The sequence below is a fragment of the Haplochromis burtoni genome, unplaced genomic scaffold (assembly GCF_018398535.1).
Source record: "Haplochromis burtoni strain Fernald_Lab_line unplaced genomic scaffold, NCSU_Asbu1 Contig_69, whole genome shotgun sequence".
Lineage (NCBI taxonomy): Eukaryota > Metazoa > Chordata > Actinopteri > Cichliformes > Cichlidae > Haplochromis > Haplochromis burtoni.
Window position 1 is genome coordinate 794411 of NW_024582430.1, and position 10273 is coordinate 804683.

General features: G+C 48.0%; 1 protein-coding gene across 1 annotated transcript in view; it reads right to left on the bottom strand.

Moving 5' to 3' along the window:
• The window catches only part of dok4 (docking protein 4), a 56814-nt gene extending 47482 nt beyond the window's left edge, over positions 1-9332 (bottom strand). Inside the window, exon 1 of the mRNA XM_005923998.2 lies at positions 9086-9332. The gene's annotated coding sequence lies outside the window, so the exon portion shown is untranslated. The remainder of the gene's footprint in view (positions 1-9085) is intronic.
• Positions 9333-10273: the final 941 nt, after the last annotated feature.

The window sequence follows — 10273 nt, forward strand, 5'->3', positions numbered from 1 at the left end:
CCATCCATCCGGGTCCCACTCACGGGGGCACCAGCCCAAGCAGAGAACCCAGTCCTCCCTCTCACCAGCCACCTCCTCCTGCTTATCTGATGGAGGACTGAAACATTCCCAGACCAGCTGAGAGACTCCATTGAATCCTGGGTCTGCCCCAGGGCCTCCTCCCAGGAGGGCATGCCCAGAATAGCTCACCCAGGAGGCATCCTAGTCAGATGCCCAAACTACCCCAGCTGGAGAGGCTGCTATGAACCCTCCCAAATGACTGAACTCCTCACCATGTGCCTAAGGAGAGGCCAGCCATCCACAGGAGAGGATGTAGCTCCGCTTCGGCTTCTGTTCACCACGATGGACCGGTGCAGCGTCTGCATCATTGCAGCCATGGCCCGAATCTGTCAATTTCCTCACTTGTGAACAAGACCCTGAGGTACTGGGCACTCCACCCATTACTGGCTGAAGGCCATAGATTCAGACATGGAGGCACTGCTTCTCATGCTGAAGGACACCACCTGACCAACAGAACCACATCATCTGCAAAGATGAGATCCTTCTACCTTGACTACGCCTAGAAATTCTGGAAATCCTGTCCATAAAATTTATGAACAGAATCTGTGACAAAGGGCAGCTTTAGTTTCTGTCCTGGAGAAACTAAAGCGAAAGCTTCCTGTCATATGTGTTCAGCTGTGTTAATCAACCTGAGGACATCTTCTGCTGGAACCAAACAACCTTCTGTAATGGGAAGCAAATGAGAGGAAGCAGGAACAGCTGGTGCGTTGACGAGCTAGTACATGAAAGGTGTGATGAACAAAAAGTGCCTTCATGTGACAGAACAATCAGGAGACGAGCTGACGACGCGTCAGGTGACCTTTTTCTGCAGATATGAATTCAGCTGAACTTTGAAACTTTGCCTCGCCGCTCGGCTCGCCTTGGACACGACATGTTTAAAAGTTCTGACGGCGAGGACAGAAATACATAAGCGACACCGCACGCCTTCTAATGTACGCTCAGCCTTAATGAGCCAAAGGGAGAAGAGAAGCCCGAGATGTGAGCGCATCAGTCCTGTTTCATCTTCAAAGAAGAATAAAATCCACTGCTGAATTTATACAAACGCCTGCGTTTAGTGACAGCTGACAGGATGGTTTCAGTTGACTTGGAGTTCATGCAGATGAAGCCAAACTTGTTTCTTTATTTACGTGGATGTCGGTAAAGGCAGGCAGAAAGTCTGCAGATACTCAGGCAGCAATGAGCTGTTTCCACTGATCCGAGATCAGCTGCAGTCTGATGTTTACGGCTCTTTCCAAACCTTTGTGACTTTTTAAAAATGCATCTCACAAAGATGGAAATGTGTGTCGGAGCTGCTGGGCTCCTTTAACCACTAAGGCCGGCGCTGCGGCGCACCTGTGATACAGCCACCTGTTTAAATGTTCTCAGCCCATTACGTGGCTGTTATCAGGTGTTATCACGCCACACAAATGATTAGCAGGAAGCTTCCTCCTCCGACTAGCAGGCTGAGCGTGCTGATGTCACCTCATTTACTGGAGATGGAGACGTGCAGGAGCTGCGGTGGACTGGCCGCCGGGACCAAGGCGCAGCACTCCCTACCTGCTCCTGCACCTTAGACGGAGAGGTGGAGGAGAGCGCATTAAGAAGAGAAGAGGCTGAATGCTGGTTACGGAGCACCGAGGACATTTGTGCTGTTGTTGCTTGTGTCCAGTTGATCTGAATGACTGTTTTTTGTGTTGGTATCCTGTGGCGGGAGACTCAAAGTTCAAAGCTCAGGTCCAGATTTTTATTCTCGTCCCTTTTTTGTGACGTGGACTCCTCGTATGGAGGAAATCTGGGGTTAAGTGTCCTTAATGCTCTGAGCTCGGTCCTCCCCTGGAGCTACAAACACTCCCATTACTTTATCAGCTGTTTTTAAACTTGTGTAAAAGTTTGACACAGCGTTCGGGTCGACTGAGGCACAAACCGCATGATGTGAAGATGTTTGTCTGGTTGAATAAATCATCTTTATGGCGTTAACCACATTCAGAAGCTTGTTTTTATAAGCCGGAGCTCAGCTGTAGCTGTTGTGTTATCAGACTGGGTGACGCTCACCTTTTGGCCCAGTGGTAGGTGCGTTTTTACGCGCATTAATCATGATTGTTACTGATAAAAAGCCATTTAATGCTCTAATCAAGGCAGCTAATGCAGCTGCATGCAGGTGAAAGATGAGGAATAAAAACACTTTTGTCTCACTTTCTGTGATGATTTCTGTAAACGACACACTGTTGTGTCACAGTCTGGCAGAGGCCGACTGTGTGTATTATGAAAAGGACCCAAAACGCAGGCACCATGAAACAAAACTTAACTGTTAACAGAAAGCGAGCCGCTTATTAAGGCTGGTGAAAACACTACAAAACAAAAGGCAGAGGAGAAGCTAAAGAAAAACCTAAACTGGGAGAACGAAGATAACATAGAAACCCAAAACACGAACCCTAACATGGACACAAAAATACCTCGAAACAGGACAACAGACGAGCTGACAATGACACACTGAAAACAGAGGACTTAAATACACAGGAGGTGATTGGGGGAAGTGGGAACACATGGAGGAACAGCTGACTGACATGAGCCTAATGACAGGAAGTGAAAGTAAATCCAATGAACAAAGAACACGCGACTCCTTCAAAATAAAACAGGAAACATGAGACAGACATGACAATACAAACTTGATAACATAAGACACGCAGCATGAAACACAAAGGGTGAGGGAAACTTAAATACAGGGGAAGAAAACACAAGGAGTCTAATAACCAAACGAACTTCGCTAATCTAATGAACTTAAACATAAACAACATCCAAACAAACTGAAACTTTAAACGCTGGGTCAACAGACCAGGAACACGACATTTTGTAAGCATACAGATGGAGTATAGTTGCACTGCACAGAAAACACAACACACACACACGAAGAAGAAGCTGCTTCGTGCACAAAAACTAGCTGCACGGCAGAGGCAAGGGAGGAAGAGGAGGAGAGAGAGGAGTGAAGCTCTCATCTCACAACTGGAGGGCGAGAGACACTGACAGACAGAGGGAGCGAGGGAGAGAGACACTCTGTCAGTTTGGCCTTGAGCACTAATTACAGACCCTCTCTCTCTCTCTCTCTCCGTCAAGGCCAGTCAACCAGAAGCTGAGTGCACCCACAATCCTTTGCAGTAAAAACACAGAGAGCTCTGTCGGCTCCACTTGTACTGATAGTGAGCTCTTCTACAAATGCACCGCTGCTTTCACTTAATTAAGTCGCTCGTCTCGTTTATTTGAGGAGGAAACAGAAAGAAAACAAGCAGGCGGTGAGAGGACGAGGATGTGAGGTTCGAGGTTTGGTGAACACCTCCCCACACGGATATCTCTGAAGGATTATTCTCGATTATTACAACTTTGGTCTCATTGTGACCCAGAACTTCCTGTGAGCGTCTCGGGATCCTGCAGGAGGTGGAAAAAATGCCTGGAAAAGCACATCTGGACTCGCTGCTTAGCCTGCTGCCACCATCTTCAGGTTTACAGAGGAGGATGGATGGATCGTGCTCACAGTGTCCGCGCCACCACCCGCCTGCACGGTGGCGTGAGGACAATACCCAATCAGCCTTTCAGGGCTGAGAGGTAAAAAAAACAAAGAAAGGAGGATACCTAATAATATATAATCAAATAATCAAAGGACTAAACCAAGAGACTGAAACTCATCAGCATGATCGAAACTGTCTGAAATGAACCTCGTGTGAACTCGAAACCCCATCACGGCAACAACCAAACCTTGAACAGGCTGAACTCTGTGTTTCACCTTGGTGCCGTCTGGAGATCAGTTCACGATCAGCTCCAGACTCCAGAGCACCATCACGAGGTTTCTCGTCAGCATGTGGAACCCTGTGTGAGTCCTCTAACATCAGGGTTTCAGGTGAGATCCCTTTAAAAGCAAACGTGATGCCACAGCGACGTTTGACTCCACAGCACGGAGCACAAATCAGTCTGAGAAAACTTTCCAGGGTGGACAGAGGAGAGAGGCAGAGCGGGTGGACGGTGTAACCACACTGCTGTGACAGCTGACATATGCACCCACAGGGTGCTACACGATGACATACTACCCCCCGTCCCACAGCTATCAGTCACAGCATTGTTATTCCCTCACCTCCTCCATCTCTCCTAAGTGGTTACCCTCCACCTCCTATCATCCATCTGCTGCTCCATGTCTAACAAAACCTGTGCTGCTGCTCATCAGCTGAAACTCCACTGCACCATAAATGTCTTTCACATGCAAAATGAGGGAAGAAACACCAAATATCATAAGTCTTTGTTTAAACACGACATCTGTGGCTGTGAAAAGCTTGCAGTCAGACAGACTCAACGTCCACGAGCAAAGCAAAGAGATGCTGAGGACCAAAATAAGACGATTATTCCAAAACGAGCTAAATTTAGATTTTTCCCTCAAATATGTTGATTTAATAATTGCTGGAAGCCAAAATGGAAACTGAAGTTAATGTTCGAACAGCTGATGTTATAAACCTGCAGCGAGCTCGGTGTTCAGGATGTTCGTGTCTGCAGGTTTTCATGACTTTTTTTGCATATTTCTCACAAGTAAGAACATTGTTTGGTTTCAGTTTGGACTCATCAACAGAAGGATGACCCCCCCATGCTGAACAGGGGGGGGTTCTGGTTGAAGAACAGCTCCAAAATATAAGTTGTCAGATGTGTAACCTCCCGGTCTGCTCGAAAACAATTGTTTATGTGATCTTTTATTAATTACAATAAGATAAAACAACTCTGGGAGAAGCTAAACCACAGGAAAAACATGCTGATGCTGTGACGTCTTGGTCTGAAGAGTGAGAGCGAGAAGTCCACCTGGCTTTGGAAGAGACGGCTGGCCTTCGCTACCGTGTTCATTTGAAATGGACAGCGAGCATCTTCTGCACGAACTTCCTCAACATTAGTTATTCCAGTGTTACTCAGAATGTTTGCTGGACACACGTATTTGTGCTCATCTCACTGTGCAAAGTGCTAAAGTCAAGATTTCTGATGGAAGATAGTGGAGCGATAACAGCTTCAGACTAAAGCCACAGCACGCCGATGTGCACGTGCACAAATGTGCATGCGTACTAACACAAGTCTGGCAGACGTCATAAAGCAGAGGGCCGTCTGAAGCCTAATAATCAGTCTGCCGGCACCTGAAAAAGGCTGTAATAAGCTGAAATGATAGCGTGCAGGACAAACACACACCTGTAATGTATCATCAGACAGGTGACACACGGGGCTGTGCAGCGAGGCAAACAGCTTCCACCAGCAGAGTGTTTTTAAGGATGTGGCTGTCAGGTTTCATTTATGCTGTTACACTGCTGCAAACACCAAAAACACCAACATCTCCGTTCACCTCACAAACGTTATTATTTCACGTCACTGCCTTTGGCTCCCTGGCTCCACTCCCATCACTTTAAAATTCACACACCATGCAGGTCATTAACAGCACCAACCTCACCAACAAGTCTGAATGTCTTGGATGATCACCACTTCCTCCTTAGCCAAGAAGGCAAAAGTGAGCAACATTACCTCCAAAGCAGGGGGGCAGGTATTTACCTGCTTAATACAGGTGTTAATACAGGCGGGGCGTCACAACGTCCATCTTAAAAGGCAGTTTGATTTAAAAATGGTCAACGCTACAACGTTACCAGCTACCTGCCATGTCGGTGCCACATCTGAGGTCACCACCCACCTGCCTCTAAAACCCCTAATCATACAATACCCCCCCACACACACACCACACACACACACACACACACACACACCACATAGCGGTTATGAGGGGGAAATGATCTCTTTAAACCGACCAGTGTGCTGGTATGTCGTCGTTTTCAGCCCTGGTGCTTCACACTTGGCTGGCAGTGATTTTTCCTTCACTCTAGTATTTGTTTTACAGAGCAGCACAGGAAGCAGGATATTTGTGGTGAAAACACTTTTAATTCACAGTAACAATAACAAAGAGCTCCGGCTGCCCTAATTATTCAACTCGTGTATCGGCTGATTTGTAATCCGCAGCAGGGATATTGGATAATTAGCAAGAGCTGAAAACACAACAGGAAGTTTGTAGTGGAACTACAGAAGTACACCGCTCTATGCAGTTACTGTAGCATCACCAATTAAAGCCTGTTAGAGAGACAGTGGGAATACTCCACACTCTCTCTCTCCTCAGTGTAAAGGCTCGTTCGGTCTGAGCCAGAGGAGCTGCTGTCAGAGCAAATTAGAGCAGGAAAAACACCGGAGAGAAGTCCTCCTCCTTATCTTCCTCCAGCTTCTCCTCCCTCCCTCCCTCCAGCTCCCCAGTGTATCCCCTTACTCATTCACCCAGAGACTGAGAAACACACACGTATGTACACACACATATATAAATATATATGTTCACACACACACACACACACACACACACACACACACAGTCGTGTTTTCATATCTTAGTGGGGACATCTAATTGACATAATGCTTTCCTGTTTACCCTGACCCTAACCATAGCCCAACTGTAGCCCTGACACTAAAACCACATTTATAGCCTCAAAAATCTCTTCAAACTCGTGGGGACCAGGATTTTGTCCCCATAAGAGCTGTTGGTCCCCACAAGTATGGGAAACTTTCAATTATTGGTCCCCACAAAGATGTAAACACAGTGCACACACACACACACACCCACAGGCATGATTGACACAGACCCAAATTGAGATTTGAATATGCATGAGCATATGCAGCCCTGCATGCGCACACGCGTGCACACACACACACAGAAACGTATAAAAGCATGCGTTCGGGATTGATTGCCGGCTGCTGTGTGAGTCGTAGATCTGTCAAACTAACGAGACGCCTTCACCTTTGCTGCGTGTTTGCACCATTAGAGCTGTAAATTACACACAGCACACCTGATCCATCAGCACAGGAGGTCTGCTCTCTGACAATTACTCATGTTGTAGGGACATAAATCTATGGATTTGACCCAGCTTCGTGTTGGAGATGGAGAGCTGACAACAGGTCCCAATAACACAGCTCATGAAATTATGAAGGCCGATTAATTGGAGGCACAAAGACCTGCTGAAATTCACCTGTGTGCAATATTAACCTCAGTGTCAGTTTAACTTATCTCTGATTGTATCAGGTCAGGTTTGGACTTCCTGTGCCATCTACCAGACACATTTACGTCAATGCTAAAATGTGAAATTATTTTCAGATGATGGCTGATAGAAGTCTGCTCAAATGGGAAATGGACTGATTCCTACACCAACCAGACATAACATTAAGACCACCTGTGTCGGTCCCCCTGACCCTTCGAGGCGTGGCCTCCGCTCGACCCCTGAAGGCGCGCTGTGGTATCTGCACCAACGTGTCAGCAGCAGGTCCTGTCAGTCCTGTAAGCTGTGAGGTGGGCCTCCGTGGATCAGACTGTGTTTCCAGCACATCCCACAGATGCTCCACTGGACCGAGATCCGGGGAATCTGGAGGCCAAGGCAACACCTCAAACTGCACCTGAACTGTTTCTGTGCATTAGTGCATCGTCCTGCTGAAAGAGACCACAGCCATCGGGGAGCGCCGTTTCCATGAAAGGGTGCACACGGTCTGCAACAGTGCTGTTGTCGGTGGGACGTGTCAGAGTTACATGTAGATGGTTTCCCAGCAGAAGATCCCCCAAACTGTCACACTGCCTCTGCCAGCTCGCCTTCTTCCCATAATGCCATCCTATGCTATTTTGCCCACTGCCGTGATGTTCCAGCAGTAACAGCGTGAAAGACTCTCATTGGAAACCCTCCTGTCCCTCCCCATCGGTCCCCTGTATTATCAGACTCACTACCAGCATCACTTTATGGCTGCTGAGATAACAGAGAGCCGCGGTTCATTAGCAGCTCTGAAGCAGAGGCTCCATTATCAGGCGGGGAGCGGTCCCAGGAGAAAACATCACCCTGTGATACTTTTCAGCAGGATCAGGATTAGGCTGCACAACCATGGAGTCACACCATCCACCAAACGAGGCGGCTCGGCTGTGGACCAAATCCACAGTTAGGGATTTTATTGAGAGACAAACACACAAACTCTTTCTGCATCACACGCATTTCTCACTGAGGGAGGAGGACCTACGGGGCATCACTTCCTCCAGGAGGATGAGGTCCACACCTCCACCTGACCACCACACATCAAGGAGATCAGCGTTAGGTGTTTGAGTGTAACTGACGGCACCTCTGCAGGACTGGCTCAAAGAAGGAAGCCAGCAGAGGGGTTGTTTTGATAGGATGCAACATGATTATTTTCTTTATTAATATTTCAGAAAGTTATGAAATTACAGCAAGATATAATTTATGTGTCTCAAATGTAGACAAGACATTAAAAACAACCTAGAAAATAAGATACCAGCTTCATAAAGTAGTGGAACAAAATATAATGTGATTCAACAAAAGAGCCCCACGCGGGAAAAATGTCCCAAAAGAAAAGAGATTTCTTTCTTTTAAAGGTGTCCAATGAGTAAAACTGTAGATCAAATCTCATGAATGTTTTTCAGATGAGCGCTTTTCTCCTCTACCTGAGCCCCCACGGCGCACACGCGCACTTCTGTCTCAGTGATGGACGCGCAGACAGCAGCTTGGGTTAGTATCTTGCCAAGGATACTTTGTCATGCACACTGGAGCTGCCAGGAATTGAACCACCAACCTTCGGACCTGCTCGACCTCCTGAATCACTGGATATAAGAAAAACCCCCAAAACTGGAAGATAAGAGAAGAAATGCCCACGAAGTCAAATAAATATCACGACTATAGTGAGAGCGCTGATGTCAGGTGTCCACGCCGCACAGGTGACACAAACCCACTGACATGGCTGAACGTGCTCTCCGAACACTTTTCTGTAAATGGTTCGTCGGTTTATTGAAATCGTGTTTTTACGAGGAAACACTGAAACAGACAAAAACACGGAGCGTGAAATGAACGCGACGCTGTGACCTAACAAAGGAGACCGGGCTGGCGGAACCGGACGGGACATCGCCGTCACCGCAAACTCTGCCACACATGCGCGCGCGCACATCTGCAGTCTCCGTTACCTGGCTGACAGCTGCGGCTGTCCGGGCGGGGTCCCTCCCGGTGCTCGGACGGCTCCCGGTGCTCTCTCAGCCTCCTCCCTGCAGCCGGTAAATCCAGCGGATCCGCGCGCGGGCGGTTCGGTTTGTGTGCGGATCAGCGTCCGTGTGCGCGCGCCTGTGTGCGCCGTTCCTCCCGGCCGAGCTGAGCCGAGCCGAGCTGAGCCGTGCAGGAGGAGAGAGGAGCCCGACAGGGCACACACACATACACGCTCTCTCTCTCGCACACACTAAACACGCCCAGCCAGCCACGCTCCAGCAGGACCCGCCTCCTACCGTAACACCCCCAAAAAGGCTCAGGCAAAAAAGCGACGCTGATTTCCAGCATCAGACACAACAGAACAGCTCAGAGGAAAGTCTTGATTTTATGTTTCATCCACACAAAATATTTGATCTGCTGTGAAGATGTAGAAATGTATTAAGACCCGCTGACCTTCATTAATTACACCACGCCTCACTCACACATACATTAGATAAATTGATAAAATCTATGACTGCACAAAGCTGGACTGAAAGACAGCACAGAGGCACTAATCATGGCAGCACAAGAGCCATAGAGGCTGGGGTCTATCACACCAGGTAAGACCCCAGGTGCAGGCTGTGTAAAGATGCCCCAGAGACGATCCAGCACATAACAGCAGGGTGCAAGATGCTAGCAGGCAAGGCATACATGGAACGCCATAACCAAGTGGCCGGCATAGTGTACAGGAACATCTGTGAGAATAAAGATGTGTTTCTATATACAAATCCAGATGTAATCCTTTATTTTCTGATGTAGTTCTCTCCGGGTACTCCGGCTTCCTCCCACATAACAAAGACATGCAGTTATGTGGTTAATGTGGAAATTCCAAAATGCCCGTAGGTGTGAGTGCGAATGGTTGTCTGTCTGTGTTAGCCCTGCGACAGACTGTACCCTGCCTCTCACCCTAAGACAGCTGGGATAGGCAGATGTGACATCTTTGCACAATGCACTTTATGTAGTCCCATGTTGATTGGTCTTGGAGGAACGTTGTCTCATTTTACCGTGTACTGTACCACTGCACATGGTTGGAATGACAATAAAGCCACTTGACCTTGATCATGAGCGCAGGGCACGGGTGAGGTGGAAACGATGTGCACGGGTGGGGTGCTGCGGTGACTTACCTGCGTCTG